Genomic DNA, 25362 nt, shown 5'->3' with positions numbered 1-25362 from the left:
GGGCTAAGGCTAGGGTTAGGGTTAGTGCCTTCCTTAGCTGATTTATCTGGTCACAGTATGCTCTGGTGGCCACAAGAAGCTGGAAAACTATTGCTAACAAGTCTCCTGGCGGATCCAACAGGCCAGGCAGAAGCCACGTTGACCAAGAAGATTCTGTGAGTTTCCAAGTCAGCGCTTCAGGGATCTTGCTAACCGAGGTCCAGTTGGACATACAGAGGCAGAGGTAGGCAGCAGTCCATGCCCCAGATGACACATGGCCTCTCATATGCTGTCCGTGACTTGTCCCTGTTCTGCTTGGTTCTATTTCTTCTGAAAATAGGAGAACTGCACAATGTTGTTCTGGGATACAGGCAGCAGGAGAGGACTTCCCCACACCTGGGGAAGACAGCTTATCACTTACTCTGCAGACATTCCATGCTCCTAGTTTCTTCTCGACTCCTGTTCATTGTACACATCCGTGGAGTTCAGTGTCCTCAGCCTCTTACTGTGGCGGATGCCCTCCTTACAGACAGCGATCACTGAACTTAGATCTGACTTCCCAAGGGCTCGGACAGTCATCCCTTCTAGAACCACAGCTGAGCAGAGCAGATCCACAGCAAACGTGCTGGGGTGAAGGAGTCAGTACGTGTGCTCATCAATAGTGGTTCACTTCAGTACTTGTGATCTGGCATTCATTTCTCGACTTCAGTTACAACTTAGTGATGCCTATGTGATGTATGAAATCCATTTTTTTTAAAAAGAGAAACCGTGTTTGGACACAAGTGAGAATTCTGATTGCAGTGGAGGGAGTTGGGGTGGAGTGGGGGAGCTCAACCTACAATTAGCCAAGACCTCTCTGACCTAAAGCATGGCAGCCTAGGTAGAGACCAATGGTACCACTAGAGCTCATCCGGCATCTTCCCGAACATAGTCATGGCTTTATCCACCTTCCACACTGGAATCTAGGAATTCATTCAGACCTGTGAAGGTCCCTTTCACCCATTCTAATTCCCTTTGCCCAGACTGTAAGCCCCAGGGAGTGAGGTATTTCAAGGAATTACAGCTTCCACAGCAGGAGTTGTGACCGAATACCTTCTCCCAGGATGCTTACCAGGAGGCAGGACTATCCAGTCACTGAAGCCATGAAGGCCTGGGTTATGCCTTAGATCTCTGTTTTCTCCACACCCAGTAGTCCTATCTCCCTTTCCAGGTGGCGTCATGGTTACAGAGGGTCTTGCCTCAGAATTTCTCTGGTACAGGACCCAAGAAGCCCAAAATGTTCAGCACTTTTCCCAGATCCCAGCCGCTTAGAACACAAGCTGTAAGCCTCCTCTCAGGCTTCAGAAGAATGGGTCTGGGCCAGGGTTGAGGCCAAGGAAGCATGTGTCCAGCAGCCCAGGGTCAAGTCCTATGCTGGTCCTCTCTGCACAGGCTATGGGAGCCATGCGCTTCAGCCCTTTGCAATTGACCTTGGCTCATTAGAGCTACAGGGAAGGTAATTGCAGTGATCAGTCACCCTGACCCTCAGTGGGGAAGTGCTTGCTAATTGGCCAGCTGGCAAGACAAATGAGCTGAAACGCATGGCAGGGATGAGTGAGGGGGCCACTGGGTATTCAGTCACAACGCTGGTCTAATGGAGCATGGGGGCAAAGTGTGTTGTTTGAGCTTAAAGACTAAAGAAAGGGATTGAGAGACACTGCTTCCAGAGGAAGAGTTCAATCCTCAGCACCCTCAGGCAGCTTACAACCATCCATAAACTCCAGTTCTGGGGACCTGACGCCCTCTTCTGGCCTCTGCCGGCACTGCACACAGGTGGCACATAAACACCTATACACATAAATAAATATTATTTTTAAAGACCAAAAGAAAACAAAGAACAGAAACGGTTTCAACTCCATGTTGGCAATAAGTGCACCCCATAAAGCCATGCTGACTCAAAATCGAACACTGGGATACATCAGTTACTGAATATTTCCCCTGTGATGGGGTACTCAAGTGGTCCAGCAAGCAAGCCCACTGTGGGAAGCCATGTTTCACGTGGCTCTTCCCACCAGGATTGGCCTCAGACATTCCTTTATGTTCTATACCTTCATGCTAGATTATAAGAACAAGACCCCTTGGAATTGCTGTCCCTTCACAGGTCAAGGACTCAAGTGTCAGGGAGACTCATGTGGGAGGAAAAAGCTTCCACCAGACTGAGACCTTACTGGGCTGTGTCACTCTCAGTGCATCACCCACACTGGCAGGCAGTCACCAGCAGAAGAACCAAGCACCTACAGCCACAGGGGAGCCACAGAGTACAGGAGGCAGGTTGCCACCCAAGGCCACGCTCCGAAAGCCCAGCCCCTTCTACTGCTAGACTTTGATGTTCTTGTTATTATCATTCTTCTGTCTTTATTTTCTTCAAGACTACCCTCTAAAATATTTTATTTTTGATCAACACGTTAATTGTGCATATGCACGGGGAGCATGATATGTCAGCACGTGCACACAGCACGTGATGATCATCAGATCCATTCTCCCTCGTCCATCCTCCTCCAACCTCTCGTCACTACTGCTCAGCACTCAGAGCGAGAGGGCAGAAGCCTCTGTGCGTGGATAGAGAAATCGTGACAGTGGTCCACAGTGGATCACTGGCTGTGTGAATGGTGGAACAAGAAAGCACCACCCGAAAGGAAATAAGCCAGACGCAAAAACACAAGCACCTGTGCACGTTCTTCCTCATGCAGAAGAAAGCAACTTTTAAACATGCAAAAATCTCTTGGGACTGGTGAGCTGGCTCAGTGCGTAAAGACTGACCCAGTACCAAGACTGACAACCAGAGTTCAATCCTAGGACCCACACAGAAGGTGAGACCAACGTCTGCAGTCGGTCACCCTCTGGGCAATAAGGGGCACCATAGCACGTATGCACCCACGCAGCCAAGCACACTAAGCAAGTAAATAAAATGTAATAAGATTTACAAATCTCTGCTGGGCCTGGTTTTGCAGACCTTTAATCCTAGCACTCAAAAGGCAGAGGCAGGAGGATCTCTGAGATGCAGGCATCCTGATTATGTAGGGAGTTCCAGGGCTACACAGCGATACCCTGCCTTTAACTAACTAACTAATAAATTTTCAGGACTTTTCACAAGTGTTTTAAAAGTAGAACCACCATAGAGGAAAGCTACGACGGCCCTGGGAGTATACCCAGAGGAACCTACAGCAGCATGCAGAGAAATCTACACATTTATGCTTATTCTTGCACTGTTCAGAACAGCCGAGCTACAGAACCAGTCTATGCGTACATCAGCTGGTGACTGGTAAAGAAGTGTGATTCAGATCTAGGGTGGAGTATTAGTCAGCTGTAAAGAAGGATGGAATCATGCTATCTGTAGGAATCGGAAAGCATCATGAAAAACAGGCCATGCTCGGAAGGACAAAGACTGGGTGCTTCTCGTACACAGAACCTAAATTTTGAAAAGATACGTGTGCACATAGTGGCGGGGGGCAGTTGGGAAGAATAGAGGTCTAGTGGGACGGGAGGGAGAAGAAAAGAGGGTAATTGGTGTGAACACGATCAAGAGATGTTGGGACAGACACACAGACAGAAAGAGATAGCAATGGGCCCTACCCTATAAACTTTCCATAATATTAAACAATAATGCTTTTTATAGGATTCCAAGTTTGAGGGCTGTTGAGATGGCTCAGTGGTAAGAGTGTTTGCTGCATGACATCCTGAGTTCAGATCCCAGCCCCAACATAAGACAAACAAACAAACCAGCTAGACATGGCTGTGCACAGCCTGTAACCCCAGGCATGGGGGGACCATGGGGAAGACAGGAGGACGGCCTGAGCTTGATGGTCACTGAGAGATCTCATCTTAAAATAACAAGGCAAAGAGGGACAGAATAGGATGCACAACAACTTCCTCTGGCCTCTGCACAAGTGCACAAACCCCCATACATACACCACACTCTCACACACAAAGTTAGTGGGTGGCATATACTTAAAACCCCAGTACTCTCAGACTGAGGCAGGAGAATGGCCAGTTTGAAACAAACCTGGGCTACTCAGAAAGGCTCTGCCTGAAGAAAACAAAAGTTAAGCAGCAGCAACAAAACAACCAAGACTTCAGTTAGTTTTGAAGGAGCTCGGGGAATGGTCCTGGTATCCCAGACTCCTCCCCGACAGCAGCCGCTCTGGGCTACCTGGTAAGAAGTGGGTTGAGGGGCAGAGCAGGGGCAGCCATCTTGGATTAGGTGAGGAAGGTGAGTAGAGGCTGACAGGGTGCAAGCCACGTGGGTAATGAACCGGAGACAGTCACCAGTACGGCTCGAGCTCTTCTTAATCAATGCTCATGGTGTGAGATGTTCACGGGAGGTCAGAGCTCACAGAACTCTGTGACAAGGACAGCCACTAAAGTGACCTTTTGGGACTGTCCTAATACCACCAAAGTGTGGGAACCTGCCTTCCGGAGAAACCATCACTTAAGATAGTGATGCAGACTAGGGTTTACGATATTCCCATACTGTGCCTGCCTTCTGTGGGGAGATGTTTCCACACGACTGGCCTCGTGAGGAGCTGAGAACCTTACAGCATCCTAAGATTTGCTTGAGTCAACAAAGCATCGTGGAAGGGGGTGGGAATGGTGTGGATGTGTGTGCCGAGGGGCAGTCATGAGAAAATATCAGTTGATTGCTTGGTATCAAGAGCTGGGAACCTCCGGGGCGTGAATGTGTGCAAAACAAAGTGAGTATTCACCGCTGCTGGGCCCACAGGGCTTAGTGAAGGGAAGCAACATGAATGTGGATATTTTAAAACTACTTTTATGCTCACAGTGAAGACAAAGTGGAACAGAGGCCTGGGTCCCCTTACTCTTCACAGTGACCAGCTCCTTTGAGTCATTGTATAGTACAATTCCTAGAAACCCACCAAGCAAGACCCAAGGCTGAGCCCATTTCACAGATGAGGACCATAAAGGCCAGAGCAGATGTAAAATCACAAAGCACCAAAAGTTCCAACATGGTTACCGACGGCTTCTCACCACTAAACAGAGAACAGAAGACAGCCCCTGAGCACCAGCAAAGCACAGGGGTCTGCTGAGAGCCACTGGGTCATGCCCTTATCTCGTGGACTTCAGATGGAGAAACCAAAGGTCTAGAGGTACAAAGCAACCCGTGACCACACTGTAGATGACCAGAGGTCAGTACAGGATAGGACCTCCCAGAGCAGCCATGGACCGAGAGGCAGGGTGTCTAGGCTTAGGGTATGAGGCTGGGCTTGAGATGTTGGGTCAGGTTCAGAATGAAACCAGGCTCAAGATGCAGGATTGGGCTCAGGGCACGGGGGTCAACTCAGGGTATGCGGCCGGGCATGAGGTATAGTCACAGGTATAGAACATAGAGTCTTTCTTCAATCTGGCCCTGTTGGCCTCAGACCACTGACACAGTACTCTGCTCCTTCCTGCTCATGTCCTCCTAAGCGCTGAAGGTGGGCTGGGAACCAGGAGCTGGTCCTTTAAACAGAAATCTGCATGAGCCCCTACTGCATGCCTGTGGCCAACATGGCGTGAGCCCCAACAATTCCTTCTGGATGGCAGTGCTGCCATCCCAGAAGAGGCAGAAATCAATTCTCTAGGGCAGAGTTTAAGGACAAAGAACAAACAGAAAAAATCCGGTCTTGTCAGAATTATGTCATAAGCTGCCGTGTAAGTGCGCATCCGGGTGTCTCAGACGCACTCGCTTCTGTGTGCAAGACTGAATTACACTGACTCAGGGCAGGGCCGCTCTGGTACAGACACCCACTTCCCAGGTACCAGTGAAAAGAACATTCTGGAAGGCGTGTGGGAGGCTGTGCTGGGCCTTTAGCTTCAGATCCCAGTCTGCTAGGACTGAAGCTTAAGATAGGAGTTAAGTCGTGTGGTCCTAGAGACCAGAAGCCCATGATGAGGCCTGGTAGGCTCTCCCCCAAGGCCTGCCCTCAGCATCAAGCCTTTACAGTCACAGCTCATGAGGATGTCTTTCTCCCCCACACCCCAGGCAAGCTGAGCGAGTCCTAAGCCCTCCCTCCCTGTGTCGTCGACCACAGGTTCTGGTGACAGGATGTTCTCTGGCTGCAGGGTGAGCTGTGATAAATCCCACTGCTTTCCAGAGAGCCAAGCCACTCATCCCGTATCATTCTGGTACTGACTCCCATGGATGAAGAACGCACAGCCTTCATTAGGGTCCTAAGGCAGTTCAGGAGGCTCATTTGCATCAGGCTAGCTCAAGTTGTAGAGTGCCAGCCAGTGCTCATAGAGGAGCAGGGAACCCAGAGCGTGTGGGGGAAAGGAGGCTGTAGGCACCTGCTGCCAGCCTCATGGGCCACAGGAGCCCCATCAGCAAAGTTATCCTACACTGCCACCCACACTTCCCATGGGCTACCTCTGCGGATCTCCTGCTGCTATGACGGAAAATACCTTTGGACCCTCCTAAGGGGTAACCTCCAGGCCTCTTATGGTCAGGACTGGGGTGCCAGCTCTGTACGGGTGGCCTGGGTGTAATAGAGACAGAGTATTGATTGGACTCTTCTTTATTCGGCGGCCATCTTGTGGTTTGGGTGTGAAAAGGCAGGGTTCTTTTTGTTATTAAAAAAATCCGATCTGAACATCTACTTGGCTATATAAAGCATTAGAGTTGTTGATACTGAGCTTGCCCGCCTTCTGGATTTCTGTTCTCACCTCCTCTGCTTTGTATCTGGCTACTTAAAGAAAAATGTCACGGGCCAGTTTCAACCAGAGCGAGTGAGGCACACAGTAAGGCCCAGCCATGGCTTATGCACCCCGCAGGCTGAGGTAGCTTTGTCTCCTGAGGGTGGGTGGCACACGAAGACTCTGTGGAAGACGCGTAAAAAGAGCACAGCCGCCCCAGGTGGATCGTGACGGGCGTCGGGTGGGTGTGGGGGTGATGGGTGGATCAGGCACCTCTGATCCTAAGCTCTTCCTCATTGTCGCCTTCTGCCGTTTCCACTCTTCGTGGACCGTGTAGTACATGAGGCGAGTGAAGCAGAATAAATAAACATTCTAGGAGTATCCGCTGAGTGAAGTAAAAATAAAAATCAACATGCTAAGGCTGGAACCAGCAGCCTCACAAACGACACTCACCAGGGGAAGCCGGGAAACCTGTGTCTGAAACAGGACCCAAAGGTGTCACTCGTCTCGGGCTTCCTGAATGCTGGTGACAGAGATGCCTGCAAGCTGACCGGGCCATCCTCCATAGATCTGGCAGGTGAGCCAATCCCAGAGGTACGCGCTGGGTCCACTTGGTATCTCCATAGCCATGGCTTGTAGGCACCCTGAGCTGGGTTGAAAGACAGCTCTGCTCTTGCAACGGAGACCCCTGGCTGCTCAGGCCGCTCACGCACTTAAAGATTAGCGTGATTTGTAAAATGTACATACTGAGGTTCCATCGTACCCCGCAGCTCTGCAAACATTGTGAGGGGGTGTAACTGCCCGGTGTTTGCCACCTTTGTGTGCTCTCAATAGAAATGACCGGTGCCTCGCTCTTGGGAAGCTTACACTCAGTTTAGGGTGAAAAGCTGGAGAAAGGAGAGCTAGAGCCAAGCACTTCCGTGAGCTTTGCTGGGAGACCCCTTCCTTCACCGGACTTCGGTGGAGGTTGCCACAAGGTCTTTGTTGCTAAGAAGCAACCCCGTGGAACAGGGAGGAAACCCTACAAGTGGCTCAGCTCACAGGACACTCAGGGCTATTTGTGATTAGGAGACCTGCAGAAGAAGCAGGCCACTGGGCAGCAGCGTGTGGATCTACGACCCCGTCCACACGAATTACCGAGGTTCACTGACCCAAAAGGCCAGCGTTCCCTTCCTCAAATATCCTGTCTGTTTGCTGGAAGGGAAGAGCATTAAGAGACAGCATCCATTGAAGGAGAGGGCCTCAGTCATAGTCCACAGATGGTGTCCTCTCCTGGCGCAAGAAAGGACAGCGCAGAGAAAATGATGCCACAGAGCCAGGGACACTGTGTCTAGGGTGACATAAACATCATGGTCTCCACATCTCTCATCTGTGAAACAGGACCAAGGATGGGTCCAGCCCTCTAGCTCCTCCCCTCCCACGTCTCCCCTAGATCCTTCCCACTTTTCCTCCCACTTCACATGCCTTGTCTGGAAACCCACCGAGTCCCCTAGCACTGCCTATAAGAGCATAAGTGCAGGACCATCTACTTAAAGCATATACAGTCTCTCTGAGACCATGGGTCTCTGTCTTCCTTGCCTTCTACCACAAAAGGAGACCTCTCCGATGAGGGTTGAGAGGTTGGTGTAATCTATGGGTATAAAGGTAAGAACTTAGGGGCAGTTTATCGGAACTTTATCCCCCCCACCCCAAACCTACTGTGATCCCTCAGTCTGAGAGTTCTTGCCTTCTGTTAATTCTGTTTTTCTGTAGTAAGAATTGAGTCTAGGATCTTATACATGTAAGTAAGTACTCTGCCACTGAGCTAATATCCTCATTCCGCCATTTGTTATTTAAAATTGACTCTCTTGTCATCCTCTCCTGTAGTAGAAGTATATTGGGCATCCCTATCTCTTAAATCTTTTTCATATCTTCGCTCTTTATCTCTATCTTGTGTTCACAGGGACTTCCCTAAACCTGTCCTCCAGTACTTGAGACCTCTCTTCAGCAGTATCAACTGCAATCTAGCCCACCCACTGTACTTGTAATTTCAAAGAGTATCTTTTTGCTTGCATCTGTTCAGTTCACTTTCACACCTGCTTGGTGTGGTCGTCAGTGTCGTTGGTTTTTACTTTTAATACCTTCGAGGGGGACAAGCAAACACGTCGTGTGATTCTTCTTCCCAAGCTCCCAAGGCCTCTCCTCTCTGGCCTGTTTGCTTTTGTGCCTGGGGCAGCTGTCATCTTGCCATGTTCAGACTTGGAGCTCCTTAGAGAGGGCTTGGACCTCAGGATTTTTTTGTGTGACCCTGTGCTAAAGTTACCACTTCGTGAGGTAGTTTATGTGTGTTTGTCAAACACTGCAGACTATCATGAAAACAGGGCCAATTTTCCTCGTTGATATTCACCTGAGCGTCCCAGATGTGCCCAGATGTGGTTGGTTTGAACCTTAATTGTAGATAAGGTTTAAATGTCTCAGAACATTGCCGTTTCCATGGGAACAGACATGCTGTGCACCTCTTCACTGAGCATGCAAGCCCCACAGGGTTCTGGCTTATATGGAGTCTCATATTGCTTCCCTGCCTCCTGTAGGGTTTGGTTTGGTTTGGTTTTGGTGGTGGTGGTGGTGGTGGTGGTGGTGGTGGTAGTGGTGGTGGTGGTGGTGGTCTTTCTTTATATACAGATCCTAGTTTTAGGTGGAGACAATTACGTTGCCCCTCCCCTCTCTCAAGGATTTGGGTGCCTCTTCTCTCCTCTTCATTCTGTATTCCTGGACATGGCCCTCAGTTTTGTAAATGGGTTGGCTACCATTTTCCCAATGTCTGTAGGGTCTTGAGATGTCTTGCAGAGGAAGACACTCGAGGCTTTCTCGATTTTCATGTTACTAGAAACACTGTGTGCGGATTAAACACAGGGTGCAGTGAAGTACTGTTCTGCGTGGAATCTTGCGTCCTACTAACTGCTGCATCTAAAAACCACCCTCGTGTTCCGTGCCCAGAAGACAGTCTTACCTTACAGCGGCAGTCCTCAAAGAAGCCAGGCAATGCACACAAGCCTTTAACCCCCACACTCGGGAGACATAGGCATGAATATTTTGTGAGTTCGAGGCCAGCCTGCTCTACATAGAGAATCCAGGCTAGCCAAGGGCCACATACAGATCTCATATTTAAAAAAGAAGAGGAAATGAGGAGGAGCAACATCTCAGGCAGCAGGTGAGCACGGGAGGAAATTGCATCTGTGTGCAGCACTGGCCTGGAAGATAACCAGGTGGCGTAGGCAGGAGGACACTGGCAGTCACTCTTACTTCACCTGTCAAGCTTGGTAAATATGTGGCTTGTGATCTGGGCACCTCACAATATGACTGGCATTAAGCTAGGAACAGATTAAGAATAGGTGATGGTCTTCACTCTAAATTTCACCGTAAAATGTGAACATTCATGCTGTCAGGTACTCTACTGGCCCTCGTGCAGGTACTTGTCTGGGATAACCGGATGCGACTGTGTGGTGGGGGCCTTCTGGGTTGCAGACTAACTTTCGACTTCACTGACTTTTTTAGCCATTTTCCTTTTCTAGGAAGGTCTGAGGAGGTGGAGGAGACAGCTAGACCCTCCCAGGGCTTAAGTCCTCTGTCTGGTGGAGAATTGAGCACACGGGTTCGGGTTTTGTGTAATGTTGTCTTACTGGTTCAGAGTCATTTTTCTTTGACTGTACGTTATTTCTCACGAGCATGTAGCCTGTTAGCTTTAGAAAGATAAAAAATCAAAGCTCTCTGCTTCCAGTGGACACGTTCAAAATCTCTGCAAATATTCTCTAACGTGTTAGAGAATCCAGTATCCTAACCGTTCGTGAAACAAAGCCCCCGCCTGTGTCACTGTCCTGGGTAACCTCGCAGCACTTGCTGGAATTCTTTATTCTTCCTAAAAACTTCATCAGAAAATCGTAATGACTACATCACTGGCACAGAATATAAAAGGCTGCTGCTAAGAAAAGCCCGCTGCTTTGTAACCACAAGGCTGCTGTGCGTTGCTAAGCAACCATCCCTCCTCTTCCCGCTTCCCAAAGGTTTCCCTGCTCTAACCACTGTCGTCATCCACAGAGCAGAAATGTCTCCACTGGGCCTTCTTGTGCTGGTTTGGGGAATAGGAAAGCGTTGGGTGTTTGAGAACAGCAGCCCCCTGTTGTTGTGACTTGGAAGCGGCTGTTTGGATTTTGCAGATCATCCAGTTGGTGTGAGGTGGGTGGAGGGCTGGTTTAAACAGACGAATTTTCTGTAACTCTACATTCAGAAATATTCCACAGCAGGGGTCCAGGAGGAGGCTCTTAAAGGCACCAGCACTGCCTGACGCTGCTCCAAATGTCCTCGTGGAAGTGGGCGACAGGCACCACTGTGCTACTCCACAGGGTCCCAGCATGTAGGGAGCAGTAGGTATTGTATGCTGTGGAAACTGGTTTTTGTTTTTGTTTTTTTTCCCAGAGAATCTGTTTCCCTGCTAAAAGGGTGGACTTGGTCATCAGAAGTGCACTTCATGAGTGCTTTTTAAACCCTTTATCCCTGGCCTTTCCCCTTAACCCTTTGGAGTACAGCGTTGGTTTACTAATAAATTTTTTTTAAAAGATCTCATACTTTAAAGTGCATTGTTTATGTCAAAGGGATGTGGTGATGACTGGAACCAAATGGCTACTTTTCTCGTTTTGTAAAGAATACTCAGCGACCTGTGTTAATACAAATATGTTTTATAAAACAGAGACTTGCAGTGGGCCTTTTGCATATGTCCTTGTGTGCTGTAAAGAGCAAACAAAACCAGCTTTATCCAGCTTGCCTTTTGTAGTTCTCTTCTGAGTTTAATCTTTGCCGAAGCCCGAGAAGGTGGTATCTTTCTCCATAGAGAGTAGCACTGCTGTCTGCTAATCCATCTGCAGTCAAACTTTGATTGTCCAAACAGAATGAGCAGATCTGATTGTTCTAAGGGAGGTTCGGGGGATGAGAAAAGAGTGCAGGTCTGTGCAGAAGGTCTGAGCGTTCCCTTTTTGTCTTCCACGTAATTTCTTCTAAAAGTCTCCGTGTTTTCAACACGGGGAGACAACTGTATCTCTGGTGCACTGCAGTAGCCTGGTGGCAATTATTTATTTGACAAATGGCTATTTTAGGACTTTTAAAAAGCAGAAGTCAGTAGAAATATAAAATTGGATTAGAATTCCTTTAGCCTTGTTTCTAATCAGAGTAGCTGCAGACTGGCATTAAAAGCTACCACTCTGTCAATTGTATTGGGTTTGTTTTTTGTTTTGTTTTGTTTTGTTTTAAACTGTCTGTATACCAAAATTACAAGGAGAGAAACATACAAAGGATATTTGGTAAAGGCAGGCGGTCTGGGTAAATAGCATTCCTTTCATTAGCGTATTTCCCTTATTAACTGTATAATTAATTGTACATAGCTAAGGGAAGCCGTGGAAATTGAGTTTCGAGATGTATCAAAGCTGACTTTGGCTTCACACTTCCATACAATTTATCATTAATGAGGCCCGAGACGGAGGCCCACAATCTATAATTATTACTTACATTTGAATGACAAGCAAAGAATTTTATCAGCAGAGGTTTAAATGAAAAGGGATTAGCAGTTAGCGTCGAAATTGTTAATCTTTTTTTTTATGAAAATAATTTTGGAGAATATATTTCAGCTCAAAGAGAAACTCAGGGGAAGCGTTCCCCCATTAAAATGGCCATTTTCTGATACTCCATGTGAATTTGTCTACATTTGACAGCAGGGTGCAAATATTTTTGAGAGCGAATGAATATTTTATGGGGTAAAGATCTACTCATGCATTCTGGGAATGGATTATGCAATATTCCCACATACGCCGGCTAGGGTGAGTTTCTACGACAGCCAGAGGGAAAGGCTGAGGCTGGAGAAAAAAAAATGAACAGATGTGCGGATATTTTAAGAAAAAAATGGACATTTAATTGTTTAATATCACAGACATCTGCCTTTGCCCCGATCTCATGGCTCGCTGGGTTGTAGATAATGAACAGTAAATACTGCTGGCGAAGATTGTTTTGTGAGAAGCTGGAACCTATTGTCTGACCCACTGCCGTGCAGCTCCTCCATCCCCCTGTCCAGAGTGGATGAGGTAGGACTTCAGGAAGGTTTCTGAGCCATGTATGTGACCAGCATTCGGCCACTCTCAGTCAGAAGCCCTGGAGCAGGACTGGAAGGAGCTCTATCCTTTGTTATTCAGGAGGTATTTACTGATTGCACAGAAAGTGCCAGGTCCTGTGCCAGGCAGTCTCTCAGGAAGGAGAGAGAGACTAATCTTAGAGGAGCCCTAAAATCGCCATCATTCTTTGTTGTTGAATTCAGGGTGCTGACTAAGGACTATGTCTGTAACCCAGCGTGGGTGGAGACTCCTGAGTGAGAGAGAAAGAGGGTGTTAAGCTTGAAACTCGGGAGGCATGGAGTAGCCAGTCTCTCAGGTAAACCATACACGTTAGACTTACCTTAGGTTGTGGCAGACCTGGAGCTCTGCAGTGTTCTCCAGGAAGTTCGGTGTCACCTCACAGTTAGGTAGCCAGGGAGGACGATAGGTGCTACTGTATGTTGTGCACGTGTGACGTTTCCCCAAATCTGCTATCGTCTTCATCCCAGTCTGAATATATCTTACAGGCTGGAGCCCCTCAGCCTCCTGTGTATGAATGGTTCATGAAATATTCTGTGTCCTCTGGCAGCACTGCAGAGAGAGGTCCGAGGGGCAGTGCAGCATCCCCACGCTCCAGAATAGTCCACTTGCCGGGACTGTGCCTGTCGTGGTGTGTCATGCATTGTGAGGCCTGTTGGAGCTAAGCTCTATATGTGCCTCAAGAATCACCTTACCTGCGGGAAAGGCATGTCCGGTGCTCCCTGTTGCCGAGCCTGTTCTCACATTCCAAGCCCTCGATTGAGCCACTGGCTGTTAATTTTTGGTGCCACTTTGAGTTCACTTACCTTTGATGAGGTTTCCCACAGCTCGATAGAGCTATTAACTAAATGTCCAAACACTGGCCTATGTAACGAAAGTCTGAAAAATTTTAGAATCGTCAAGGTCATTGATGAAATTTTTTTTCCCTCTCAGGCTTTGACCTCATTTCACCAAGGCCTTGTTAGATCAACTCGTAAGAACTGTTTCTTTCTGGGTTAGAGTTTAAACAGCTCAAGTGTTTTTGCAACACAGTGCTTGCCGAAATTCGAGGAAACGAGGAAGTTACAGCAGCACAGAATGAGTTAAATGGACTGAGATCAGTCTAGTGCGTTCTGCACCAGGGTTCACAGCACACCTGCCCATCTCTCTGCCCTTCTCATGCAGAGCTCAGCCAGTGCAGTGGGATCCGGGAAGCAGCAGGAGTCTCAGCTTATGTAATCAGTCTGCCCTGTGCAGAACGACCTTTCAGAAGCTCTGTCATCGGATGCCTCTGTTACTGCAGATGCAATGGCTTCCCCCTCGTTCTTAAAATAAACTTCTGGCTCCTTGCCACAGCCAAGCTTCTGAATGACCAGGCTGGCAGCTCCACTCTGCCTCTCTCTCTCCCTTCCAGCCATCTCCTCTCTGGAACGTTCCAAACCCTTTCTCACTTCAGACTAGAAGCTTTGCTGCTCCCTACCCCACCCCTTCTTAATACCCCAAGCCTTACATTTCTAGATCCTTCCTGCTTGACCCAGAGCCACTCCAAGGCCATAAACCTTGTGCCTATCCCAACTGAACCCTCACACCTTTCAGTTTGTATCTTTGTCCCTGGGTAATCACGAGACACCATCTTGTTAATTATGTTTATCTGTGTCCTGGGACTCTCTACTGAGGGAATCTACCCCTCAGATCTGAGCTTTCACAAGCTGAGTGTTGGGCTCCAGGACCTGCAGTACTCAGACTCATAGGACGAAAGTAACTGACAGCCAATAGGAGGGCAGAGGCAGCCGGGACAACCAGCCTTAACTAGGTGCAGCCCCAGGACTGCAGACCCAGCTTGCCAGACGAACCGCCTTGCCCTGACTGTAAATATTAACAGTTCTGCACTCCAGGAAAAGGTGGCACAATACTCTTAATTACTTCCATTTCTTATTCATCATCGTATTTTACCAATGTTCATATAACCTTAATTTTTAAGATGTTAAATAAGATAATGAGATTCATAAAACTGTTCATTTGGAAATCTTTGAACACCTTGGAGAACAACGCCTGGTCTTATGAACATGCAAGGATTGTCATCGTCACCAAAGCAGCGCCATGCCCTATAGCCTTCACACTGAGACTCTGTGTGAACTGTGACCCCATCGTGTGCCATACCATATATTATACCAAACTGAAAGATCCCAGAATGAAACAGACTCAGTGTATGAAGGAACAAGCCTGTCCCCCTGCACCCTCCATCTTGAGTAGGGGGTAAGGATAAAGTTAAAGTTCAGGCTTATTAATCAGAACACTTCTCGGGAATACCGTGCTCACTGACACATTCAGTCTTGACTTTAGCTTTAAGAAACTGTGGCTTTGTTTTTCTATAAATCTGCACCATAAAGTCCAGTGGAAGCTGAAAACCTACCAGTCCTCTCTGTGTCTTTGGACACCAGGGACATCTTTCGGAGTTCTGCTGAGTTCTGTGTGGTACCAAGGGGTGAAGCTCAGAGGCAAATTGCTGGCCTAGCATACACAAAGTCCCTGGCTCCAACCCTGGCATCTCAGGGACAAGCTAAAGGCCCAGAGTCTGGGTCAGCCCCTCAGGCCATGTGGACATCTAGAACTATTTCATCTGTGGGACTTATAATTCTAGACTTCATTCTGGGTTAGGAATATCAAAATCAGCATTATGGAACAATGGCAGTGTATTCCTAATACTTTCATTGTGCAGTAGACTTTCTGTGCAGTAAAGATTCAGCCACGGTTCGTGTGCTAACCAGGAATCCTCTGCAGAGTCAGCCTTTCATCCTTTGTCTCTCAAAGCAGGTAGAATGTGGCTAATTCAGTTTCCACTTGAAGGCAGGAGCAGGTCCACCTAGAAGCCACTCCCCACAGTACTTGGAAAGAGGCATGCATTTCCCTCTAGCATCATTCGAGGCCAGGGAGTTCTTAGTACAGAAAAGACATGGTGGATGGATGAGTCAGGATCTTGCTGTTTGGCCCACCCTAGCCCTAGATGACAGGGCCAATCCCACCACACCTGAATACATGAAAAGGATTACTTGAAAAGGATTCTTAATAAAGCATAATTTAGCAATGTCCATGGTTTCAGACAGACAGACACACACTGAACTTGCCACTTCTGCTCGGTCCTGGTCTGTCTTCTCTTGCTGATGAAGTTTGTTTTCTCTGCCTTGACCCAAGAGTCAGCTGGGGACTCTCTCTGCACAGGTTTCAGCTTTGAGCTATTTCTTCTGCACCAAGGACTTACGATATTTTATCCCTACAGTTGGATTGGTTTCTATAAGGGGAAGGAGGTACGTTTCTTAGCCACTCGGAAAAAAAAAATCACATAGAAAATGGCTTCCACAGGTCCCTGGCCAGAGCTGGCCGGCTTGAGAAACAAAGCGTTCAGAACACAAACTTGAAAATTACCCTAGTTCATGCTTATCTGTAAAGCCAGCTCCTAGCCACGCAGGAGGCTTCTGCTGTCCGGCTTCATCTGGTCTGCCACTCTCGGGGTCACTAGGATAAGGGAAGCTTGGCATTTCTCTGCGGTTGCCTGGTTCTTCAAAACGTTCCAGGAAAGCAATCTCTAGGCTGCAGTCGGAAGTAAAAGCTCCCCAAGGGCTTCTACTCCTCTCATTTCTATTAATCCCGTCCCTCCTTCTCGGGCTTTGTATGGAGAATCCAGAGACGGCTTGTCTGGTTTCCACTCTCAAGGATCCTGGCAAGGGCATGCCCTCGCACTCTTAGGTCTCGTGGGGTCCTGCATGGTGCAGTGGGTACCTATTCACACTCCTAAGTGCCCCGCGGGACGGAACCACAGCAGGACGAGTTCCAGTCCGGTTCCACAAGACAGCCCATCTCCATCCCATCACAGGTCAGAAGCAGCACATGGCAGGCAGGGCAGGCATCCTGGGAGCAAGAGCGGCAGGGAGGTCATCCGTACCCTGGTGCCTCTGCTTCTCACCGTCCTTGGCTCCTGTTCCGAGCACATCTCTTCCCCTCTGTCCACCTGACTCTCTCCTTCCCTGGGTTTCCAATTCCTGGTTTTGAGTATATTTATCATGCCCGCCACATCCTGTTAACAGGCAGTGTTTAGGAGACACCAGCTGCGCACCTACGGGTCACCAGCAAGCAAGCCAGTGCCCCCCCTTGAGTGTTTACAGCCATGCCCACGAGGCAGAGGCAAGAGGCCATACCTACTTTCTCCTACATCTGTTTGCACTCTTGCTGAACTTCAACCGTCTTGCTTGTGGAATTCAGACACTTAACAGGAATGCTTCCCTTTGGAGCATTAATGAAGACAGCTGACAGTGTTTATTTTTAAAGGAAAAAAGAAGGAAAAAAAAAAAGGTCATCACTTTCCCCCAAATGGCAGCAAAGCAGCTTACCCCTTGTTTTCAAAAGCATTAGTCTTCGCTTGTGACTTTAAAAATCAAACCTCCCGGTCAGTCTTGCCTGTCACGAGGTGGGAAAATGTAAATGGATCGTCCTCTTCCACAAAAGGTCTGACTGTACCATCAGTAAATTAAAGGGCATTGTGCCGTAATGGGCTCCGGAGTGAAAACAAGGAAGGGCTGGAAGAGAGCTTTCCTAGGACTAATTGCTCCAAATCAAGTGCTCCAAAGCTCTGCTTAAAAAAAAAAAAAAAAAAAAAAAAAAAAAAAGCCTCCCCAGGTGGGCCGATGCTTTTTTTTTTTTTTGTTTTGCAGCGTCACTGTGCTTTGTGGGGAAGCTTCTACTTGTTCCCCGTATGTGATCCCAGAGGCCTCGTTTAATGCTGGCACCGGTGTTCTTTGTGTATTTTGAGTAGTGAAATAATACCAGGGGGGGTCCGGATGGGCTTATTTCTGAATGCTCTCCTGTCCTTTTGAGTGTCTGAGTTGAAAGGAATGAGTTTATTACCATTATTCTACGTGATAGAACAAACCTCTTCTGGGTGCCTGTTTCCATGAGGGCAAAGAGCCACCGGTATCACGGTTTCTGTGACTTCTAATGGCCCAGGCTCAGGGCGATACCCCTAGTCTCCGTCCGGTTGCTACGCAGGGTGCCAAGGTGGCTGCCGTGTGTGGTGCAGGAGCAGCACCAGGGATGGCTAGGTCTGCACCCAAAACTCGCATGGCCTCTAAAGGCCTCCTGGCCACTGCTCCAGCCTTTCATTATGAGTGACAGAAACTTCCTTGCTGTGGAGTAAAATGCCCCAGTTCCAATGTCAAGGTTGCCTTGTCGCCTGCAGTCGACGATACTTAATTGTAATGAAAACATGTCAACTGCATCCTCAGGAAGTATCAGCAGGCAGGAGGATGGATGTTCTCCCTCAAAAACTGACCAGACAGCAGCGGTCTTGAAATCTTAGTGGAGATCAAAATCAGGAAGATGCTGACCTAAGTCCTTTTAGACATGCACCCTTCAGATCCCCAAATCTCTGCCAAGAGCCCAGCGTACAGCTAAAAGGTGAAGATGTGCCACCTGGCATTCCCTGAAGATCCTGTTCGCCGTGAAAACCAGCTTCCCTAACTAGCTTCTTGGACAAAACCTCCAAATTGTGAGCACCAGCTCCTTGAGGTCAGGGTGGGTCATACCTCCATGGCTCACTCCTATCTGCATCCCCCTTTACCCCGTGCTTTCTCATTCTTCTGTATTGATCTACCAGCAGATAACCTAGGGTGGCCTTCAGCACACTGGTGCACGTTGGTTTAAGATGCCCCTAGAAACCAGGGACCTCAGTTCATTGAGTGCCCAGTGCTGACTGCATCAGCACAGGACGTGTTAGCTCCCACATGAGGCCCTACCTTCATGGTGTGCATAGAGCAGGATGCCTATGGCGTGCACAGAGGAAGGTTCTCCTCATGTGCACTGAGAATAGCCGTTGTGTGCATAAGGTGAAAATGTCCCTGAAGAAACAATGCCTGCCTGGGGTTTGAACACAAAGGAGGTTAAGACCAATAGAGTGTTTTGTTCAACCACAAAGAATGAATGAAATCATTCATTCATCCACCGGGAGATCAGATGGAACAGAGACTGCCATTGCTAGGCAAAATTAGCCAAACTCAGAAAGATCCTGCAGGCATTCTCTCATACATGCAACCCGAAAGTAGCAGGGAGACCCCAGGAAGAGGAACAGTAGGAGTGGGAACAAGAGAGGTTGGCGGTGGTGAAGGGGCGTTTATGAAGAGGAGAACATGTTAGAACAAAAGACTTCAGATGTACAAGTGTTTGGCCATTGCTGTGTCTCCAGATAAAAGGACTGACCTCCAGTTAGGGCTACAGCAGAATACTGGGACAAGAGCTGTGTTTTACAGATGTTTTCTGGATTGCAAGAGTGGAAGAGGTGGAACAGAGATTTAGAGAGAGGCGCTCTAAATCACTCACCTAAACAACTTACGTGGTGGCTTTTATTTCCACCTCAAATGCTCCTAAGTTTCAGAGGATTTGGAGGGTACCCATCATCAATACAAAATTTTAACCTGTCACAGAACTTTATAGGAATCCCAGGAGACCAGCAAACACTTTTCCACAGTGGCTGAGGTACCAATATCCCTGGGGAAAGGTTGGTTTCCTGATGAGCAAAAGCTGAAAACATGGAGAGAAACAAGAGGTTGGTGCCAGGCACAGGCTTTTCTTTAAGTAGACTGGTGTCAGGATGGAGCCATGAGATAGGTAAGTCCCAGATCATAGGACAAGAAGGTCATGGAGTGATGGAAGATTCTAGATCAGAGGGCAAGAAGGTCATGGAGTGATGGAAGATTCTAGATCATAGGGCAAGAAGGTCATGGAGTGATGGAAGATTCTAGATCATAGGGCAAGAAGGTCATGGAATAATAGAAGGTTCCTGACCCATAGGCCATGGGAAAACAATGGCAGTACTCAGAACACAGGAAATAAAGGTCCAAGATCATAGGATAAGAGGGTCATAGGAGGTGATTACAAGTCATAGGATCATAGGACAGTGTCCTACTTAGGGTCACTTTTGCTGTGATGAAATACCATGACCAAAGCAACTTGGGATGGAAAATGTTTATTTCAGCTTACACTTCCAAATAATAGCCCATCTTCTAGGGAAGTTAGGCCAGGAACTTAAACAGAGCAGGAAACTGGAGGCTAAAGCAGATGCAGAAGTCATGGAGGAGGATGCTTACATGGCTTGCCCCACATGGCTTGCTCAGCCTGCTCTCTTATAGAACCCAGGTCTACCAGACCAAGGATGGCACCACCAAGAATGGGCTGGATCCTCCCCTATCAATCACTAACCAAGGAAATGTTTTACAGCTTCCTCTTATGGAGGTGTTTCCTCAACAGAGACTTCCTCCTCTGATGACTCTACCTTTTGTCAATTTGACGTAAAATTAGCCAGAACAGACAGTAAAGGGTGGGGTGGACAGGAGGTGATGAGGCAATGGCAGGTCCCAGTCAGTCTGGAGAATGCAGAACTGGTTTTTGAGATGGGCCTCCAACTCTGGATGGACTTGTCACAGCAAAAGCACAGAAACGGATCACAGGGCAGACAGTAGGAGCTGCAGTCTGGCGGGATGTAAATCGAGAAGCTAGCGAAGGGGAGGTTGATCCACAAACCAAGGCTAGCCCACACGTGATGATTTTAAAAATGGGTTATACTTTACAAAAACTACCATCAACACACCACATGCACTCTAATGTCTGAAGTGTTAACTACCTGCAGTCGCTTTTGGTCTGAGAACATTATATAAAAAATTCAGTCACTGGTAACTTCTAAATGCATGTGCTTTAGAGTACTATGATGGTGTCTCCAGTCTTCCTACTCCCTCCCTGAGAAACAGTGCTCTTGTCTAGGATATGCCCTTCCGACATGCTGCCCACCTGCTAGCTGTTTTCTTAATATCAAGTCAACTGCAAAGGTACCATGGTGCTGTGTTCAAGTAAGCATTATTCCATTTAGCAACAGCCACCAATCCAAGAGTGGTGCTGTCAAACTGAGTATGCAAAAGGAAGCTCCCACGTGTGGCCTTTAAGTGAAAAAGGAAATTTCTCAAAGAGTAAATCAACCGTTAGGGTTACTAAGATCTGAGTTGTTACTAAGTTGCCGCTGTTACTAAGATCTGAGTTGTTGTTACTAAGTTTCCTCTGTTAAGCGCTTGCTGAGCTTAACTTACAATACCAGTTTATCATATGATTATTATAAAGAATAGCATTTTATACAGACAGCCCTAAAAGACTCAGACACCCACTGGGGTGCTGGAAAGTGTCCCCCGATCCCAGGTAAACACATTGATTTGTGAAAAAGGAAGTAGAAAGTGGATGTGGTGACACAAAGTCCATGAGGAGGCCTTGACCTCTAGGACCTCTTGTCCTCCTAGGACAACATCAGGAGTGGGTCCTGGGATCAGACAGATGCTAAGGGATATGGGGGAATCCCTAATCATTTTAACTTTTCTAGGACATGCCATGTTTAAGAGCAAACATGGTTTGGGTATCTTTTCGTTTTAAACAGAATTTTATAATGTTGTGAATGTTCAAACCCTAAACGACAACAGCCAGCCCTGCAGATAACCAAAACAAACAGCAACCACAAAAGTGACCAAACACCCAAAACCGCGGCCCTCCCAGGTGCTGGGAAGAACAGAATTCAGTTAGTATCTGTGTTTCCTTTCGTCCTATCTTAATGCCCTATTCATTTCTTTTTGTGTTATTCATGTAACCAAAGGTACAATTTAAAAAAATAAAACACCCTTGTGATTAGGAGGGTGATTCTGTAGGTAAATCGCTTGTCACACGAGCACGGTGACTGGAGTTTGAATCCTGCAGCCTCATCAAAGCTAGTCATGGTGGCATGTGTCACAGACAGGAGGATGCCTGGACTCACTGGCCAGTCAGTCTAGCTGAATCAGCGAACTCCAGATTCAATGAGGCGAGGCTAAAACAATAGGGTGCACCGTGGTTAAGAAAGACTCTGGACATACACCTCTAAGCCTCCAACCCCATCCACACTCACATGTGAACCACGTACACACGCCAAACCCAAAGAGTGTCTCACCGCCCTGTCCCCACACCTGCATTTATAGGACAGCCCAGGACACCAGCTCCACAGCTCCACAGGGAAAAGTGGTCTCAAATAAATAAATAAATAAATAAATAAATAAATAAATAAATAACAAAAAAGTCGTTTAAATGGCCATTGTAAAACCCTCACAGCTGAATGCCCGCTACAGAATAAGTATCAATCCAGTTAAATTGCAGGTTCATTGGCCTGGCAACCAGACACTGCCTTGTCTAAGGGCACTGGCCAATCCTCCTGGCTCTCGCTGCTCCTCCTGTGGGAGCAGGCTACAGGACAGAACAATTTTTGGTTTTATCTTCATTGATTAAAATGTGTTATTTCCCTATGAAGGCTAAGCCTCCCCACAAACTTGTATCACAAACCACAAAAGAGGAAGAAAGATTCTATCTTAATGGCTGCAACCAAATGATGGACAGAAAACAACTTAAGGAAGAGTTCCTTTTGGCTGGCGGTGCGAGGAAGTATTCTCTCAGGGCAGGAGAGGAACAGTAGCTGGGGCGAGGGGAGCATGGGCTGTTTGCTCATGGCTCAGAGGACCAGAATCTCAGGGTGAGTTTCTCTCTCTCACAGACACACCCAGCAGTAGACCTCATAGGTGGCTCTGCATCCAGCCCAGGTAAACCATCATAGAGCCTGGCATGTGCCTGGGAGGTGTGATTATCACTTCATTAGTAGGAGAACACTGATCAAATAGAGACACACAGGACCCAACACCACTAGGTGAGCAGCACACGCCTAGAGAATGAAGAACTCACCTCAGATTTATTATAAATGAGCTCATCAATAAATGACTTAATTCTTGGGAGGAAAATGATAGTATCAAGATCTACTGCTTCCGGCTGTCCCTCCACCCAAGCTGATGCCCAGAGCTCAGGCTGCACTGCTCAAATAAACTTGCTGGGACTCCATGGTGAGGCTGACTGTGCGGTTTAAAGAGCCGCTGAGATTAACTTGAATAAGACTCGCAGGGTACCTGGGTCCAGGGTGATCTGGCTAGGGCCTGTCCTAAGACGCATTGCGTTGTGGTTTGCCTTGGAGTTCTCTCTGAATTTGTAAAATAAAGGCAAGAGCTCGAGATTTGGGCAGAGGGAGGAGTCGGGAGCGAGAGGGGAGGAGTCAGAAGAGGGGAGGAGTCAGGAGGGGGAGGAGTCAGGGGAGGAGAAAGAAAGGAGAGAGTTGTGGTGGGAGAAGGAGAAGCTGGAGACCTGGCAAATAAAAGGTGCAAGGGATGAGGGATTTGGGAGCCAGGAATAGGACAGTGTAGGGTGGATCTGCCCAATCTAGACGCTAGATTGTTTTCATATTAATTGAGTTGCGTTTTCTTTGTACTGGCCGATTCGGGTTGGAGAGGAAACTGCAACAAACTGCAACAGCATTGTTTTGCCACAAAAAGAGTCTCTGCTCATAATGGGTTTCCTGAAAGAGGGTTTTCTAAAGGAAAGCTGGGGCCAGGTTCTCTGCCCAGAACCACCAGTTCCTGCTGCTGACATGAAGGAGGCAATGTCTGACTGAGTCTGTACACCTAAGCAGGCTACTGCTCAGTCCCTACAGCAGGACTGGACTCAGTGACCCTACCAGATTTCCCAAAAACGGTAGTGTTACACCATGCTAAGGTGTCATCCTCCCTTAAAGAATTGGTGCGCAAGACCATGAAGATGACTTAGCAGGCCAGGGATCTTGCCTTGCAAGCCAGATAACCTGAGTTCGATTCCCAGAACTTACAGAGGAAGGAGAGGACTCCCAAAGGTCATCCCCTGACCCCCACATATACACTGCGGAATACTCACACACACCGTATGCATAATAAATAATATATAATAGAAGAAAGTTTTAATTGTGTGCAAAATACACCCCAGCGACTATGTCTATATACATTTGTGTGTGTGTGTGTGTGTGTGTGTGTGTGTGTATGAATGTATGTGTGTTCGTGCATGTATTCTACGTGTGGTACACATACATGTGTGTACTTGTGAGTGTGGATACCGGAGGTCGATGTTGGCTCTCTCGCTGAATCTGGAACTTGCCAATTTTTCTAGACTAAGTCCCCAGGGTCTGCCTGACTCCACAGTCTAGGATTAAAGGTTCACACTGCCGTGCCCCATTTATGTGGATGTTGGGATCAAACTCAGGCCTTTTATTCTTCCAGGCCACATATTTAACAACTGAGCCATTTCCCCAGACACAGTCATCTTCAAGGAAGGTGGTTGTGGTTCTCTACATCAGTTCTGAGCTGATTCTCTAGATCAGTCGTTCTCAGCCTTCCTAATGCTGTGGCCCTTTAATGTAGGTCCTCATGTTGTGGTGACTCCCAATCATAAAATGATTACCTTGCTATGTCACATAATTTTGTTCTTGTTATGAATTATAATGTAAATATCTGATAGGTGATTCCCAAAGGGGTTGTGACCCGCAGATTGAGAACCACTGCTCTAGAGGGAGCCTTTCCATTTTGCCCAGTTTCACATCTCTCTATCTCACGGCTCCTGACTCCATGCCGGAAGGACCTGAGGGCCAGGATTGTATAGAGGAAGTAGACAGATTAATAGTCTGTTGAAACAGAAGGTGCAGCCAGTTGCCATGGGGCCCTTCTAAGCAAGCTGTCTCAGTACCCCACCACCACCAGGCGCTGCACCTCACAAGTCTGCCCAGAGGATCTCCAAGACCCTTAAGAGTTTCTTTTTGGTGCTCACTGGCTTCCAGGGCATGTGGCCACAGTGAGGTGTCACAGCAGGGCACAGCTAACCTCTAGGAGGACACTGGTATGCTTTTGTCAAAGCTTCAGGGAACAGTTAAGTGAGCTTTCTTCCATCCTGAGTAACCAGGAACAGAAGTTCCTGCCTCTGCCTTCTACCTACCTGTTACTCAGAGTGGGTGTTAGGGGTGAGATTGACAGCCCCAGCTCTTTCAACACTTGGGTGTCAGTGCATGGAAGGTGTGGGTGAGAGCAGTGGGTAGAAGTAGCAGGGAGGATCCATGGCTGGCTATTGAGTGCTGGCTACTTTGTGCTAAGAGGCCATGTGCACGCAGGCATGCAAGTATGTGCAATGTCATTTTTCTTCTGCAGACACACTTGAAAACCTATGTCTGTACATAGTATATAGCAGATCAAAACATCATAAATAGGGCTGGAGACACAGCTCAGAGGTAGAACACTTACCTGGTGAGAAAGGGAAAGGAAAGCTGAGCTGTAGTGGGCAACACTCTGGACCACTACGTCCTGCAGAAATCACAAGTTATCTGGGTATGGTTCTCCAAGCATCCTTTCTTGGAAGTCTCCCACTTCCTGAGTCAGTGAGTTGGGAAGCTGTGCAAGCCACACCATGTCTTCAATGTCAGGAAATGTCCAGAGGCCTCTCTGTCCCCAGTCACCAGTATTAATGTATGCTCACGGGCAAGTACTGGGAAAACTAACCCCCTGGGTCTCACTCTACTTCCTCTGATTTTTGTTTGGTTAATGCTGCACACGGTCAGACTTCAGCACAGATCCTAGTAGCTATGGGTATCAAGGGTTAAGCAAGGTTCCAACTCTAAGAAGAAAAGTAACTTCTATATAGAGCC

General features: G+C 47.7%; 1 protein-coding gene across 1 annotated transcript in view; it reads left to right on the top strand.

Moving 5' to 3' along the window:
• The window catches only part of Ptprn2 (protein tyrosine phosphatase receptor type N2), a 725488-nt gene that overhangs the window by 633044 nt on the left and 67082 nt on the right, over positions 1–25362 (top strand). The gene's annotated exons all lie outside the window — the stretch shown is intronic.

Source organism: Rattus rattus, chromosome 7, assembly GCF_011064425.1.
Source record: "Rattus rattus isolate New Zealand chromosome 7, Rrattus_CSIRO_v1, whole genome shotgun sequence".
Taxonomy (NCBI): Eukaryota; Metazoa; Chordata; class Mammalia; order Rodentia; family Muridae; genus Rattus; species Rattus rattus.
This window is presented reverse-complemented; position numbering and strand designations above follow the sequence as displayed.